Below are 15,384 nucleotides of genomic sequence, written 5' to 3'. Positions count from 1 at the left end.
CATTTGTTACACTGTACTCTATACTACTGTACTACACCAGGACCTGATAGAGAGTATGAGCAAGAATTGTTCAGAAATCGTGCAACTAGACTAGTATTGCATACTTTGTACTGGGATACTGAGGGGAACAGTGTAGTTAGCTGTTCATTACCTCAAGAATTCCTTGCATTATATAGATCAAATCGATTACCACATGTCAGCTTGACAAAGAACAAAAATGTAAAATGGGCAGACGTAGGAGAAAAAGTAACAAGATGGGAGAAACAGACTGATTTAGAACTGTCAGAACAATGGATACAAAAACAAAAACTGAATTGGTTGACACAGACACATCCAGCTGTACACTTGCAATCTAGCAAGGACAGCTGATTAGCATTTTTATTAGAAGAAGAAGAAAAAGCCTTATGTGAAATTCCAACAACTCTTTGGTCAACAGGCAAGTCAGATGTAGGACTTATTCGAACAGCAGGACCAGTTACAATTACCCCAAAGTCAGCATTTAGACCACAGAAAAGACAATACCCTTTGAGAAAGGATGCAGAAATAGGAATCAAACCTATAATAGAAGATTACTCAAAGAAGGAGTACTAGTAGAATCTCCTGATTCACCATGTAATACACCCCTATTTCCTGTTAAGAAAGCGAATGGGGAATGGCGGATGGTACAAGATTTACAAGCTGTAAATAATGCAGTAATACCTAGAGCACCTACGGTGCCAGACCCACATACTTTGTTAAACGATTTAGAACCGCAACAGAAGTATTTCTCTGTGGTAGATATCAGTAATGCTTTCTTTTCAATACCTATACATCCTGATGGTCAATATTGGTTTGCATTTACATTTCAGGGTAAAAGGTATACCTATACTCGACTACCACAGGGATATTGTGAGAGCCCAACATTATTTGCACAAGAAATGGCTAGCAACCTGGCAGGATTTACCCCACCGGGAGGTAGTCAAATTCTACTTTATGTAGATGACATCTTGTTAGCAGCCCCCACCCAGCAACAATGCAGGGAGGATACTGTAGCATTATTGAAAGTTTTAGCAACACAAGGACACAAAGTAAACAAAAGTAAGTTACAACTTTGGAAAAAACAAGTTAGATACTTGGGATATGTAATATCCAATGATGGTAGAATATTAGACGAGGAAAGAAAAACAGCAATTTTGCAAGCACCCAAACCAGCAACCAAGAAGGAAATGATGTCTTTCTTGGGTACAACTAATTTCTGTCGGAGCTGGATACCATATTATGCTTTGGAATCTGCTCCACTTACTGACTTGATATATAAGACACTAATGGCAGCACAAGATATTTTACAATGGACACCTGAAGCAGAAACGGCTTTCTGCAGGTTGAAGCAGTTGATAGCTTCTTCATTAGTTTTAGGACTTCCAAATTATCACAAATGGTTCTTTCAGACCATAGATTGCAAGCAAGGATATATGACGTCAGTATTGACGCAACAACATGGGGATAAGCAACGCCCCATAGCCTATTATTCATCGCAGTTAGACCCAGTGGCGCGATCTTTGTCTCACTGTGTACAAGCAGTAGTTACAGCTGCAATGGCAGTACAGGCTTCAGCCTCAGTGATGTTATTCCACCCTCTCACATTGAGAGTGTCTCATGCAGTTGCAATAAATTTACTGCAAGAAAAAGTGGCATACCTTTCTCCTGCTAGACATCTTTCATGTATGACTATACTGCTGAGCCAACCTCATATGACAATTGAACAATGTACGACATTAAATCCATCAACATTACTTCCAACTCCTGCGGATGGCAAACCACACAGCTGCCTGCAGGAAATTGAATAGTTAGCTTTACCTAGACAAGATCTCACAGATATGCCCTTGGATAATGCCGAGGTGACATATTACGTGGACGGCTCATTCAGAAGGGGTCTGGTGGGGTATGCAGTAGTTACAGACACTGAAATTCTAGAAGCCCAATCCTTACCACATAACTTATCTGCACAAGCAGCAGAATTGATAGCTTTGATGCGGGCATGTAATTTAGCAAAAGACAAGTGTGTAAACATATATACTGATAGTCAGTATGCTTTTTCTACAGTACATGTATTTGCGCAACAGTGGAAAAATAGAGGAATGATAACATCTAGTGGAAAACCTATTAATCATGCGCAATTTATTTTGGAATTATTAGAATCTATTCAGTTACCTACCAAAGTAGCTGTTTGTAAATGTGTAGCTCATACAAAACAACAGGATAAGATTTCGAAAGGCAATGCACGAGCTGATGCAGCTGCAAAACAAGCAGCCTCAGACTCAGAAACTATACTTTTGAATGAGGAATTACAACCCTCTGAGATTTTAGATTTAGACATGTTAAAAACAATGCAGACGCTTACTACAAAAGCAGAAAAACAAAAATGGGTAAAATGAGCTGCAATTCTTGAGAATGGACTGTATATAAAAAAAATAAAAAAAAAAATTATCTATATAATTTGTGTTTATATTCCCCCAGGTAATAATATAGATACTCTCGAAGCCACCCTTCACTGGATATCAACTCACTTCCCTCAAGAGACCTTAGTTCTCGGAGACTTTAATATAGATTGGACTACCTGTTCCCCTCTAGCTCCCTCCACGCACATTAATCTACACTCTTTCATGCAAATTATTAATACTCCCACCAGGATAGGTAAATCTAACCATAAAGAGAGTATACTTGACTGGGTGCTTATTAATAGTCATCCTGACCTTTATACATCTGGTTCCCTCCCTGATAGCCTAAGTGACCACCATCTCACCTACATAATTAAGCACAAAATAGCCATTCCAAAGCAACCTATGCTAAGATCTGTCAGAAATAAAAAGAAATTTGACCCAACCAGACTTCAACTAGAATTAAATTATTGTAACTGGGCAATACTAAAATATTTACCCATAGATGAAGCAGTGCAGTACTTCAACAAAAAATTCCTAGAAATTCTTAATTTTCATGCTCCCATTCATTCAAAGAAAACTAAAACTGTAGACGTTCCTTGGCTTTCTAAAGAGACCAGGCAGAAAATTAATCTCAGAAATAAAGCTTGGGCTGTTTGGCGAACAACTAAACTCCCTCCTGACCAAATTAACTATAGACAACTTAGGAATGAAACCAAAAGACTAATCTTACTTGACAAAAGACAATACTATTGTAAACTGCAAACAGAACATCAAAACTGTCCACAAAAATTCTGGGCTGGACTAAATAATCTTCTTCACCCTGGTCGCTCTACTACCCCTGTCCCTGCTACACTCATCGATAAACCCTCTGACGAAGTCTCCAATAGCTTTAACCGCTTCTTCACCGAGACAATCCAAACCCTTTCTAATCAACTGCCACTCAGCTCCCATAGCCTAGACACTCCCACCTACAAAAATCTTCCCCTATTTACCTTTCAACCTGTAGCAACTTCGTTCATCTGCAAATTAATTAAAAAACTAAAACCCTCCACACTCTCAGCTGATCAACTCCCAGCTGAATACTTGCAAAAAACAGCAGATGCCATTGCCTACCCTGTGTCAATACTCATCAATCGCTCCTTAGCAGAGGCCAAAATTCCTGATATCTGGAAGATATCCTATATAATCCCTCTCCACAAAGGTGGCACTTCCACAGAGCTCTCTAACTACAGGCCCATATCTATACTTTCCCCTCTAGCAAAGATAATGTAAAAATGTGTTCAGAAACAGTTTATGCAACATCTTCTCGTCAACCATCTATTGGCTGATACCCAACATGGTTTCAGACCTCTCCATAGTACTACCTCAGCCCTTCTTGTCTTCTAATACCATAAACACCTATCAAAATAATAATAATATCTCCTCTGCACTATTCTTGGATCTGTCCAAAGCCTTCGATATGGTGGATCATAAACTTCTAATTAACACACTGCATTCACTCTGTCTGGATACTATTGCCATACAATGGTTTAGTTCCTATCTAAATGGCAGAAAACAGGCAGTTTTATGGCAGACTAAACTCTCTAGTTTACTACCCAATACTCTGGGAGTCCCTCAAGGATCCATTTTAGGGCCACTGTTATTTTCCATCTTCATCAATGACTTGCACACAGTCATACCTAATGCCAGATATATTCAATATGCAGACGACTCCACGCTGATATGCTCTGGAACAACCCCCTCAGAGTTACAATTATCAACCCAGTCTACTTTTAGCAATATAGAAAACTGGCTCTCTAGTTGTCGCTTGAAACTTAATCCTAAAAAAACAAAAATGTTGTTGTTTCCACCGACTAAAAGGTCTAGCTCCATCAACTTTACGATCCAAGCCAAGGATGGGACCATAATTTCTCCGGACCTCTCGACAAAATTATTAGGGGTAATCAAAGACAACAATCTAATATTTGATATACATGTAAACCAAATGATTAAAACCATCAATAAGAAGCTAGGCTCGTTATATAGAATAAAAAGTTTCTTGACCCCCCAAGCCAAAACTGCCATTGCCCAAACTCACCTTCTCTCTACACTCTTGTACTCGTCCCCCTTACTTCACAACATTAGTAAAACTGTCATGAACAAGCTCACCAACTGCTACAATCATATCGCCAGGTTTGTTACTGGGTCACCTTATAGGACCCATCATTGTACCAATTTCGCCAAACTCAACTGGACTGAACTACCGAACCTAATTTCTTACAACCTACTAGTCCTGACCCACAAAATAATATACAACCCCGACTACACTCCCTCACTCAGAAAGCTGGTCGCCCTTTGTAATAACCCACGACCATTGAGATCATCCAACCGTCTCCTCATCCAGACATGCAAAACTAATAACTCAGCTGGGGACTCCCTTCTCACCAACTCTGCAGGGAGAACTTGGAACAAACTTCCCCCTGATATTACCTCTCTCTCCAATCTAAGTCAATTTAAAATTAAACTAAAACTACACCTGGGGTCAATACGTACTTGCCATTGTCTAAACCCGGGATAGCTAACTCTCTATTTAACATAGTTCCCAAGCACACTGGCTATTTTCCTATGCTAATTTTTCTAACATTCTGTATAAATATGATGGAATAACTTATTTGGTTCTGGTTTGAATTGTATTTGATTATGTGTCTTTTAAAAGTTTTTGTCATGGCTGGAGCTTTTCTCCCCGGGCCTCCGCTGAAAATGGATAGGTATCCAGTCAGATCTTCCCGGTTAACAAATGTAAAATAAAAAATAAAATAAATAAAATAAAAATAAAAAATTTCCAAAGAGAGAAAACCGATATTGCCGTCTAATTTATTTAAGATATACAGCTTTGTTGAGCCATGGGCAGTGCCATGTCTCAACAGGGGGGATGGTACAGTTAGTAAACCGAATATTCCAAACATATGGATACACAAACTACACAAAAAAATTTTGTGCAGCTTGTCATACTTGTAACAAGCACCATGCACAAGGGGCATTTAAAACCAAGCAAGAAAGTTTTCCTATACCACCATATCCGTTCCATACTATTTGTATGGATTTCATAGAATTGAGTAAGTGTGAAGGGAAGAAATACTGTTTAGTTATTGTAGACATGTTTTCCAAATGAGTAGAAGCTTTTCCAACCAAAAACCCGGATGCAGCAAAAGTGGCGAAAGCCCTGATAAAAGAAGTAATCCCTAGATTTGGCATTCCGGAAAGGATTTATAGTGACAACGGCACACATTTCGTGAACCAGACGATTCAGCAACTTGGGAGATTTTTTGGTATCTCCTTAAAGAACCATTGTGCCTACCACCCACAGTCACCAGGACTGGTGGAAAGGTACAATGGTACCCTTAAGAATAAACTAAGGAAGTTAGTTGAGGAGACCCAAAAGAATTGGATACACTGTCTGCCTTTAGCACTGCTGATTATGAGAACAGTTCTAAACGTGAAGGGTTTGACACCCTTTGAAATGTTTTTTGGGAGAGCATATTATGTGCCTCAGTGGAAAGTGCTCATGCCTGCAGAGCAAGAGGCTGACAGTTCATTAGCTAGTTATATGAGGAAACTGTTAACAAATAAATCTGTTTTGCAGTTTAACTCTTTTTCAGATAAGGAACAGACCAGACCGGTAGAAGCAATCTTGGCCCCCGGGACGTGGGTGTGGCTGAAAGTGACGAAAAGGAAGAATTGGGCGAGTCCAAAGTGGGAAGGACCATACCAGGTTCTGTTGGCAATGCCTACTGCAGTCAGAGTGGCCGAGAGGACATCCTGGGTTCATTTGACACACTGCAAACAGGTAAAGAACTTTCAAATTGATAAAGACTTTGTGACTGATACACAACCAGACCAAGATGGCCAAAAACAAAGCGAATAGAAATCTAGATCAACCCCAGAGATGTTGCATAATCATTTTGCTGAGTATACATTTATTGACTGTAATTGTGACAATTCTCCTCTTGTTGTGGTTTATCCTACACACAACCACACAAGTGAAAGTGGGAAGGTGTGACGAAACGTCTATAGACTGGCATCCAAATTTTAACACATACCTAGTCATGAAGCATGTGTATGCAGAGACTATGAACATTTCAAATTGCTGGGTTTGTACAGCTATACCAACAGCATATGGAGGACTGATAATGTCCGCTATCCCTTTGGGGATAAATGAGACTTGGGAGAATTTACTATTCGATACAGGAACTGTGAGATCACAGGACAAAATAGCTTTATTTTTACCTGTCACACAAAAAGGAATTGTATGTTTTTAGAAAAATGATACTCTCCAGGTGGGCTGGAGCAATTGTAATATAACCATATCTTACCGATGTTATATTAAGAATAGTAATGGCAATACGTTTTGCAATACTAATTATGACTCATATTTGAACTCATTGAAAACAACCATGAATGACATTCGCAAGAATCCTGTTTTGTTTAAACAATTGTCAGTTATAGATCAGAAAATGTTTCATGTAGGGCTAATGCGTATTAGTACTAAAGTAGAAAACTGTTATTTTATTTGTGGGAAAAAGGCATATAAATGGTTACCTGAGAATTGGTCCGGCAGTTGTTTTTTGGGTTATCTGGTTCCAGCAATAAGACATACTGCAGAATTACCTTTGGGTAAGATACGAAACGTGAGAGAAGCAGTCCGAAAACCTGAAGGTCCAGTTGAATCCAGTTGGAAAGATCGAAGCTGGCTGGAAAGACCATAATAGTGTGAAAGACAAAAGCAAATTGACTCATATGGACTTGAGTGACAGTGTTATATCTTGGGCAGGAATATTCCCAGCCGATGGAGCAGTCAAATCGATCTGGGAGCTGAGGAAGTTGTCGAAACTTCTCGAAGTAATGAGTAATGCAACTTTTTCTGCCCTAGAACTGGTGACTGATGAACTGAATGCAATGAGAACTGTTGTGCTACAAAATCGAATGGCTCTTGACTTCACCCTAGCGGCGAGAGGTGGTACGTGCACGCTTATCAAAGAAGAATGCTGTGGTACATACCAGACAACAGGCATGAAATTAATAATCACCTGGAAGTAATTCAGCAAGTATCAGCCATGACTGAACCAGGCCCAAACCCACTGATGGACTTTTTCCAGAATCTATTTGGGGGGTGGGGTTCCATCCTAATGAATATTCTGATTGCCATTTGTGTGGGTATACTCATAATAGGAGCATGTGTTTCTGTGGAATTCCCTGCATGAAAAGATTAATCAAAGATTTTGTTGATGTATCTGTTACTGAAACTTTGTATCAAGATATTGAGATTGAAAAATTGATCTCAGATGACATTTTTTCTGAAGTATAGATTGAATGACTCACCTAGCTGAAAATCCTAAGTGGAAGAAGTTGGGAGATGAAATGACACTATACATACTTCAAAATAGAATAAAAAGTATTAATAGGGGGGGAAATGTTAGAAAAATGTGTATTTGAATATATGAGAAATGCTAGTTTAAAAGCAAAGTAGTATATAATGCATTTTATTCTATTAATCATATAATAGAAAGGATTAATTCATGTGTAAATGCAAGTAGTTTTGAAACTGCAGTGTGGCTTGAAGCAAGTTGACCTTCGACCCTGGCAGATGCTAGCTTAGCAAGTTTTAATGTTTATGCCTTTCACAAGTGATTATCTGCTGGGTCAGGAAATTAAATGTGTGAAATAACGAATTTGGCCTTGTATATGTGTTACTGAGATAGCATGCAGCTGGTGGGAAAGTGTTACAGTGAGCAAAGATGTGTATTAGAAGACTGAATCCACCATTGTATTCGAACTGATATGAAACCTTGAAGAAGTAACTTTACAGAAAGACATTATGTCTGACCAGGTGGATAGCAAGGCCGTATTGTTACCAGAGGAAAACTTTTTTAAAATATACAGCATCAGCAGTTTTATGAATAGAGGACTGCAAGCTAAAGTGATGTAGATGCCCTGTGACATACCACGTCAGTAAGGTGGGCACAGCTTCAGTGTTAAACCTATATAAACTTGTGTGCTTCCTGTTTCATGTTAGACAAAATTCTGTACTTGTACGTTTTTTGCCTCCTGGTGTACACTAGTAAACTTTTGAATCTGAACCTCCTGTGTACTGAATTCTTAATTTTATTTAACAAGTATTTTGAACTTGCCATTGCAAAAAAGAAAAAAATGCATTTTTCCTTAAATATCTTACACCATTCAGATAATTTTTTTTCAATTTTTATAAAATGTTCTCATAGTAATATGATCTTTCTGTAACTGAATTACTAATCCCTTTCCTTCTTTATTCCACGCTTTCTCATTTATCCTTTTTATTCTTTTGTCTATTTTATATAATCCTTCTTTTCCTTTATCTTTAGCCATATTGCAAGATGATCTGAAAATCTTGTTTCAACTACTTCCCTTTCTCCTAAAACTAGAACCTTTCAATACTATAAAATAATCTATTTCAGTTCCATACATACCACTTTTGTAAGTCCATGAATTTTTGCCCCAAAGTTTACTAGATCTTATAACTTCTTATATTTTTCTTATATAAGTTCCTTTCCTTTTTCACTTGCCTCTTAAATCATAATTAAAGTATCTAATTATTACAGTATTCATATTTATCACTACATAGTTCAAAATCTGAAGAAATAAGCTTTCCCTTTCTTTGCAATTAGTATAAGCATATAGTGTTCGATTTCTATATACTTGTTCTTTCCATTTTAAATCTATGATGGGTTATCTACCCATATTTGGTAAAGTTACAGCTAATATGTTTACTGTATTTCTACAGAATGTGGCTATTCCAGAACATATTTCATTTCCCAAATTCCAGATTAACCTTTCTCCCCATAGTTGCTCTGTTTGCAATCTTTCTTCACTTGTTAAATAGCTTGTGTCTTCTAATATAATTACATATACTTCACATGTATTGCAACAGTCCAAAATTCCTTTTTTTCTTACTATAGTTTTAATACTATTAACATTTACAGAAATCACTCTAAAATTTACATTTCCCTTTTCTTTCAATTAATGGTTTCATAAGTTTATGGCTAATTACTAAGCTAGCCTTCTTAATAGGCCATTTTAAGCCTAGCCAATTTCTTTCTTCAAGATGAGAATCGAACATCTTAATCATTATACCAATCCTCACTCATTAGCTGGATATATTGCTTTTCATTCATTCTGTTCTTTTTTTTTTCTTTTGTGTATATCTCTTTAATGTTTTATATATTTTAGCCTTCTACCAATAGAATTCTTTTTTTCTTTTTACAACCTCCAGATTTATGCCTACTTTATCACTTATTTCAGAATATTCTTATATGTCCCTTTATTATTTTTTCATCTATTTTTTTCTATTTCTACTACTATTAAAACGTGTCTTCTTTGTTTATTTTCTTCTCTTCCTTTTTTCTTTTTCCTTACTCTTATTTTCATTTTTAAAAGCCATCCATAAATTTCCAATTTTGTTACATTTATAACATTTCAACTCACAAAACTGTTTACATCATATCCCATTTCCCTATTTATAATCACTTTTTTTTAAATTTTCTTTTGTCATAGCTTTATCAAATGTCCATCTTTTCCACAAAAAAAAAAAAAAAAAAAAAAAAACATGATTTGGGTTGTTCACAGTATTTTATAATACCCCATTCCCCTCCACACGTATCATGATTGCTATATGTATTTATTTTTTTCTCTTTCTGTTTTTAACACAATATTACATCCCCAGCCATCAGTTCACAAAACTCTTTTGTCATAAACTTTTGCAGTGTCCAGTACTTCTTTACAGAAAGCTTTCAGATGTCCTTTCAAAGTCTCTCTTGACACCTCTGTTCAAAATAGTACATTCATTTTCTTTTTTGTTTCCCATTTAAATGCTTTTATTGCATTAAGATTCTGTGGGTTATAGTCTTTCTTTTTTTCATATTCTCCAATACAAATTTTCATTGAAAAAACAGTCTCAAATATAAATGTATCTTTATTAATAAGAATAAATGTTCTTACCTCATGTGCTTTTACACCCAAAGATGCCATGAAATTGTCCCACACTTCATACCTGTCCATTTCTTTTTCTTCTTTACTTTGAAACCTTAAAACATATTTTTGTTTTTCAATTTCTTCCATCTTATTTTCTACTACTCCAATTTTGCCTTCTTTGATGTTCTGTGAATATGCTTTTTCCATCTCGCTGCTACTCTTCAGGATTGTCTCTGCATTGTCCTTTAGTATTTTCTCCATTATGTCCCCCAGGAAGCTTCTTCTTTTTCTGGCTCACTCTGCATCACCATTTCTTTAAGTAAATTATCCAGCAATCCTCCCAACTCTAAGGTGTAATTAAAATCCATCATTTGTGGACTCATCTCCATCAAACTGGTTTCTTTAAATGTTTCCTCAGAATCCTGCAAACATTCTCTGGTCTTGATATTTGCTTCTTCCTTCATGTTTTTCACTACTCCATCATCTGCTTCTCTCTCCATTTGCCTCCCTTTTTCTCTGGGCCACCTCTGTGCCTAGAACAGAGACAGGAATTTCTCCTCCAAAATGGGTCCCTCTTGAACAATGATGAGTAGGGGAAGTTCACTGATTCCCTGGCCATATTTCCCTAATTGTATAAATACCACCTTGTGTCTCTCCTGAAAAGAGTTTACTAGTCTAGTGAGACTAAACTGATCAACAAAGGATACATACATACAGAAGACACAGTACTTAATGAAGCAAAATTCATAATGAGGCTCGTTAGCTTCAACTGTTTTAGCTCTTAACAAGGTAAGATGATAGCAATCAGTCAAACTGTGTCACTGACTAAGAAGTACATTGTGTTGTAAGCTCAAAGATAGATTAAAGCCATTTGATACTTTGCAGAAACATACCTTGGATTCATTCTAGGCAATCTCAAAAGTGGCATTACCCTTACCCTAAGGTGGAGGACTGAAAAAAAAAGACTCCACTCTCTTTGTCCTAAAATAGCTCTTGTGCCACACAACTAGTGATCATAAGTGTTTAATGTAAGACTATCAGATGTCTATTTAACATCTGAGGGAATGGACACATGTGTATGACCAGGTACGTGTGTGTGTGTGTGTGTGTGTGTGTGTGTGTGTGTGTGTGTGTGTGTGTGTGTGTGTGTGTGTGTATCAGTGTGACATTTTGTGTATGACGTTTTATGTCTGCAGGAGCAATCCTAAACCACTATTCCTACATGCCACCTAATTGCAGTCATAGTGGACTATCATACTGAAGAATCATTGCATCATACCTTTAATAGTTCTATATTAAAGTTTCAAAATATAGTAATATTTTTTAGACAGGAAACTCTTCACTCATTCCTTTTTTCGTAATTATTAGCTTTTGGTATGTAGTACAAGATGTTATTTTATTGATGTCAGTCATCTTAGTGCCCACAGATGAATAACGTTTTTCCTGTAGTGCAAGACAGCTTTCTTTCCTCTTGAATACACCAATAATGCAACTGAGAAAATAGATTTCTGAAGTTCTCCATTACAACAATGCCTGAAGACATGTTTTAAAATTAAATTAAAACATTCTGAGCATAATGAAAAATGTGAAATGCCTCTCACCTTGCAGGGCCAGTAGGATAGCCTCAAGAGGGGCCTTCACTTATCCACAGATATGCTTAGTTTGACATGCTGTAGGGGAAATAAGAATTGACACTTGAAAAAGGAGATTTTAACAAGATAAATCACAGACAAGTTTGTCATCTCTACTGCTATTTCTGATGACTTGTCTTACTGTATGCTGTGAGAAAAATAATCTGCTTCTGACACAATTAAACTGATTTTAGAGGCTATATCTATGTTTCATCTTTTAATCAAGAACCATAAGCCAGGAAAACAATGCTGCATCTGCTAAAACCAGTGAGTATCATGACAACTTTTAAAATACAAGTGATCACTGATGTTAACTTAATTATCTTATAGTAACTCTACTATCTCAGCAACTGCAGAACATACTGTTGCAGAAACAGAATATCACCTCACCAATTAAAACTAAGAAACTGTAACTAAAGATACCCATATTCAGTTTGATAGCAAAATAAAAGTAGGTCACCAATGAAAATATTTAATATGCAAGTTTAAAAGTAGGCAACTGACAGCATTAAGATGGGTACTAAAATTAAAGCATAATGTTGTATCTGAGGAGTTTGCAAACTGATTCTTTTAAACAATTAATCAAATAGTTCAAAATTATATCTAAATAGCATATACATTAATTGACTCTGAGGCGGGAGTTCACCCTCAAGAAGAACTGAATTTTATGTGACACTGAATTATGGATTAATGAGAATGAAAACATAAATGCAGCTTTGCAAGTTGTGACTGTCTTTAAGCACCTTAAAGAAGATAAAGATGGAATCATAAAGGTTATCACTGTGTACACTTTCTGAATTCATGAGCAGCCTTACCACAATGCTTGTGTTGTCTATTTACTCAGAAAGGTTAAACTAAGTGTACACATAGTCTATACTTTGTGGTAATCTTTATGAATCTGGTCTGCAAATAAACAATTATATGGTACTTTAAGAGTCCACTTCATCAACAGTCCTAATTCTCATAATTTTACATCTTTGACCCATTGTTATGACATTTTGCAGATCCAGCATTAGGACAAAATTCTGTTAACAATATTTTTAAAAGTAATTTAGAGATGTAATGGCATGAATATCGGTTTCTAATTTGACATAACAAAATGTATCTATTATTAGCACATTCATTCTTTTAAGATGCTTATAATTATAGAGATGTACTTTGTCATTCCAACCATATTTTATGTTACATGGGTAGAAAAAATAAGAATTGAAAATGCTTACAGATTTAAGGTTTAAATGAGGCTTCACAGCACAGTGTTTTTCTTTCTTTCTTTTTTTACTTATTTTCTTAATTTTTTGAGGCATGCCTTTTTCTTCCTATTTCTAGTGCATAGCTATCTTCCCCCAACTCCAGAGGGATGGAAAGGGAGCATCATCCAAGCATTCAGAGTGGTTGCTTGAACTCTCACTGGTGTCCCATCAATTAAGCCATTTTTCAAACTCCTAGCCATTCCCCTTGCAGGGGAGATATACATTCCTCATCATCATCTTATGGTCATTATGCCTCTTCGTAGAGCTACATGCATCTGTTGACCTGAAAAGGAGAGCTATCACATTCCTGGTTTGATGAGACAAATATATGCCCCATAACCACACACACACTTTGTTGTCCCTCCTCTTAGAGACTGTGACAGAGAAAGGGATTATGTCTTTGTAACCCCACTCCGCAAGGGTAGTTACATTCATCATCCACATGCCAGCTCAAACAAGCTCATGCTCCATAGGATAACACATTACATTTGGTAACTACTATTTCCTGTGCTATACAAAAGGTGGATACGTGGCAGGTCATCAGTAGTTGCTATATGCCAAATGAGCAAATGCAAATGCCTCCATGGGCAGACATAAATGTGCTAGAGGAAAAACTCTTCATTTTGTTTCGCAAAGGTTTTTTGAACCCTATGTTCATAATCCCACTACAGACTCTAGGAGGATACAGCAGAACATGATTTTTGCTGATTAGCTGTCAGCATTAAACAAGAATTAATTATCAAAGGCAGCCTAAATATATAATGGAAGACTGCAGACACTTTCCAAGCTCATTTTACTATCTAGTTACTTGGTTAAGCACAGCTCATTTCTTATACAATCAAACTGAAAATCCTTCTAGCAGGAGAAGTATACACAATGAGGTTCCTGCAAAAGACCTGACACAAGCACATGTGCTAAAAGCCTATTCAATCACATCCTTGTCTTTAGTATATGAAAATAAGATAAAATCATGAACGAACAACAGCACTCAAACTTATAAAAAATAAATAAACAAAAATCTTCTAACCTGTAGTATTAACATCAGCTTTAAAACAAATAAAGAGGAGAACACTACATTGCTTATCCTGTGAACAAACATTTTCCTTTTTTAACAGTACATTTATATCTATATTTAACCTCATGGCCTATCTCATTCAAAGAACGGTTAAAGCATCTAACGTCAGTTATAAGAGATATAAAATCTTGCATGGCTGATTGAGACTGATTACGAAAACTACAACATAATTCCAAGACCTCAAAATTTCTGTCATAATGCTAATTATTGTAAAATCTGATCAAATCTAAGCTTGTCCATAACAGAAAAAAAGGATGACTTCCAAGGCCAAACAATATACAGGTAACAACCAAAGGATATGAAGCAAAATATATACACATTTCTTTATCTTGGGAAAGCTATGCAGTGGCACCCCCAGCCATCTGCAAGCTCATACAGTGTAGTTTCAGAATTTTACAAGATTGTTTGTCCAGACCCTCCCTCCCACATACAAAAAAAAACACTGTTTTAGGATAAGATGACCATTTATTAAAAATTAAACATATGATTATTTCCATAACTCTCTATTGTTTAAATTCCAACATAATGCATTATCATAGGCAGGATTACCTGCTCACCTCCATCCAATTATTGACATAAAGCAGCAGTAAACAGTTCACTTACTTAAACTCAACCTGCCTTTAAAAGCAGCATGACACCACTCACTTTATAACAAACAACCACTATATTAACCCAAACATAAATAAACGAGAAGGGGGATGAGAAAAGGGGATCACCACAGCTCCTCCTGTCTGCCCTCTCATACCCCCAGCTATATATCATAAACCCCAGACTTCTAAACCATCATAGCAGCAAAGGGCAGAGAGCAAGTGCATGCTAGAATCTGATTCCCCAACAGACAAAATACTACGTAAACCAACCAAATCTTCCCAATCCCTTACTTCACTTACTGCCGACTTTCCTATCAATCATTTAATGCTTAACTTCCCATCCCCAAGCTATCTTCCTACCCCATTGCCTGCTTTTACACAATTTGACCATTTCCTCATCCCCCTCCCTACTGCTGTGTCTCTGGACAGATTAGT

At 36.6% G+C, this 15,384-nt stretch overlaps 1 protein-coding gene across 7 annotated transcripts in view; it reads right to left on the bottom strand.

The window, feature by feature from the left end:
• Window positions 1-15,384, bottom strand: part of CHRM2 (cholinergic receptor muscarinic 2) — a 2,909,771-nt gene that overhangs the window by 50,013 nt on the left and 2,844,374 nt on the right. For 5 of the 7 annotated variants that reach the window (XM_044088216.1, XM_044088211.1, XM_044088212.1 and 2 more), the window contains one exon: window positions 12,005-12,073. The gene's annotated coding sequence lies outside the window, so the exon portion shown is untranslated. Of the gene's footprint in view, window positions 1-9,696; window positions 9,700-12,003; window positions 12,074-15,384 lie in introns of all 7 variants that reach the window. The other 2 variants (XM_044088214.1, XM_044088213.1) reach the window with 2 other exon arrangements.

The sequence above is a fragment of the Protopterus annectens genome, chromosome 11.part0 (assembly GCF_019279795.1).
Source record: "Protopterus annectens isolate FY-2018-M chromosome 11.part0, PAN1.0, whole genome shotgun sequence".
NCBI lineage: Eukaryota > Metazoa > Chordata > Ceratodontiformes > Protopteridae > Protopterus > Protopterus annectens.
Note: the sequence above shows the minus strand (reverse complement) of the source record. Positions and strands in the feature narration are given on the sequence as shown.